Source organism: Oncorhynchus gorbuscha, unplaced genomic scaffold (genome assembly GCF_021184085.1).
Source record: "Oncorhynchus gorbuscha isolate QuinsamMale2020 ecotype Even-year unplaced genomic scaffold, OgorEven_v1.0 Un_scaffold_9108, whole genome shotgun sequence".
In the NCBI taxonomy this organism is placed as follows: Eukaryota; Metazoa; Chordata; class Actinopteri; order Salmoniformes; family Salmonidae; genus Oncorhynchus; species Oncorhynchus gorbuscha.
In genome coordinates, this window is record NW_025752147.1 from 7,501 (window position 1) to 9,904 (window position 2,404).

The following is a 2,404-nucleotide window of genomic DNA, read 5'->3' on the forward strand; positions in this document are numbered from 1 at the left end:
TACCTCCCTCTCCCCTCCTCTCTCTTCTCTCCCTCTCCCCTGTCTCTTCCATCCCTCTCCTCTCTCTTCTCTCCCCCTCCCTCCCTCTCCCCTCCTCTCTCTCTCTCCCCCTACCTCCCTCTCCCCTCCTCTCTCTTCTCTCTCCCTACCTCCCTCTCCCCCTCCTCTCTCTCTCTCCCTCTCCCTGTCTCTTCCATCCCTCTCTCTCTCTTCTCTCCCCTACCTCCCTCTCCCCTCCTCTCTCTTCTCTCCCCCTACCTCCCTCTCCCCCTCCTCTCTCTTCTCTCCCCTCTCTCTTCTCTCCCCTACCTCCCTCTCCCCCTCCTCTCTCTCTCTCTCCCTCCTCTCTCTTCTCTCCCTCTACCTCCCTCTCCCCCTCCTCTCTCTTCTCTCCCCCTACCTCCCTCTCCCCCTCCTCTCTTCTCTCCCCCTACCTCCCTCTCCTCCTCCTCTCTCTTCTCTCTTCTCTCCCCCTACCCCCTCTCCCCTACCTCTCCTCTCCCCCTCCTCTCTCTTCTCTCCCCCTCCTCTCTCTTCTCTCCCCCTACCTCCCTCTCCCCTCCCTCTCTCTTCTCTCCCCCTCCTCTCTCTTCTCTCTCCCCTACCTCCCTCTCCCCTCTTCTCTCCTCTCCCTGTCTCTTCTCCCTCCCTCACTCCATACCTCCTTCTCCTCCTCCTCTGTCTTCTCTCCCTCTCCCTGTCTCTTCCCCCTCCTCCCTCTCTCCAGACCATGTAGCAGGTCTCCTGTTGAGCTCCTCTCTGAATGAGGTAGGTGTGGTTGAGACCAACAGTCTGAGGAGGAGACATCTCAGTGCCCTTGAGGAAGGAGGTGGCAGTGGGAGTAGTGGTGGAGGAGGAGGTGAGCCATGACTATAATCCATAACTGATCTATCTATTGTCTGTTTACTGTCTGTCTGTCTTCCATGATGTATTGATGTCTCTGTAGTGCAGGGCTGGAGGATGTGAGTCAGCTGTATCTATCACCCAGAACTATTTCCTGTCTAGTTCTGTCTGTCTCGATTCTGCCTTGAGCCTATATGGCTCATGATCTGAGTACCTGATGGTGAGTACAGCCTGGCTGTTGCAATCACCACCAGAACCCACCAGCTACTGTACCTGTACTGGATTGGGTTCAGTTGCGATGTCTCAATCTGTACCAGTATAGTAGATATGCTTTACTCAGTTTACTGTATGTTGTAGAACATGTCATGTTTCAGGAGAATTGTTTTCTCCCCTGCTCAAAGGACTATGATAGATAGGATAAAAGTCTCCCCTCCTCCTTCCTCCTCTCGTCTCCCCTCCTCCTTCCTCCTCTCTTCTCCTCTCCCCCTCCTCCTTCATCCTCTTCTCCTCTCCCCTCCTCTCTTCTCCTCTCCCCTCCTCCTTCCTCATCTTCTCCTCTCTCCCTCCTCCTTCCTCCTCTCCGCCTCCTCTCAACTCCTCTCCCTCCTATCTTCTCCTCCCTCCCTCCTCTGCTCTCACCTCTTCTCCCCTCCTTTCACCTCTTCTCCCCTCCTTTCACCTCTTCTCCCCTCCTTTCACCTCTTCTCCCCTCCTTTCACCTCTTCTCCCCTCCTTTCACCTCTTCTCCCCTCCTTTCACCTCTTCTCACCTCCTCTCACCTCTTCTCACCTCTTCTCACCTCCTCTCCCCTCTTCTCCCCTCTTCTCCCCTCCTTTCACCTCTTCTCCCCTCCTCTCACCTCTTCTCCCCTCCTCTCACCTCTTCTCTTCTCCCCTCCTTTCACCTCTTCTCCTCCTCCTCTCACCTCCTCTCCTCTCACCTTCTCCCCCTCTCTTCTCCTCTCCTCTTCTCCTCTCCTCTCACCTTCTCCCCCTCTTCTCCTCTCCTCTTCTATCCTCTCACCTCCTCTCCCTCTCCAGGCCATGACTGGCAGGGTGTGCGAGGGTGCAGACTGAGTGGAGACAACAGGGTTGGCAGTGGTAGCAGTGGCACTCCAGTGTTGGGTCTGGGACTGCACCAGGGAGAGACTGACCCAGCCAGGATAGCAGAAAACCTGGGGGCAGACACCAAGATCCTCCTGGGGACCAGCTTCAGCCAGACCAACAGGCCGCGGTCGTTAGTCCTGGGAGGGTCAGAGGGGATTGGAGCAGCCGGGGGAAGAACCAGGTGAACATCATTGATGTGGAACGTTACTGACCCGCTGACATCTTCTGAAAGAGATTTGATCTCAGTGAGAGTAGTAGTAGTAATAAAGGTAGAGGCAGAGTAACCTGTAGTAATAAAGGCAGAGTAACCTGTATTAATAAAGGTAGAGGGAGAGTAACCTGTAGTAATAAAGGGAGAGGGAGGGAGAGGCAGAGTAACCTGTAGTAATAAAGGTAGAGGCAGAGTAACCTGTAGTAATAAAGGTAGAGGCAGAGTAACCTGTAGTAATAAAGGT

General features: G+C 54.6%; 1 long non-coding RNA gene across 3 annotated transcripts in view; it reads left to right on the forward strand.

Moving 5' to 3' along the window:
• The window catches only part of LOC124030062, a 2,995-nt gene extending 870 nt beyond the window's left edge, over window positions 1-2,125 (forward strand). For all 3 annotated transcript variants that reach the window (XR_006837893.1, XR_006837892.1, XR_006837894.1), the window contains exons 2-3: window positions 728-859; window positions 1,884-2,125. This is a non-coding gene — a long non-coding RNA (uncharacterized LOC124030062). The remainder of the gene's footprint in view (window positions 1-727; window positions 860-1,883) is intronic.
• Window positions 2,126-2,404: the final 279 nt, after the last annotated feature.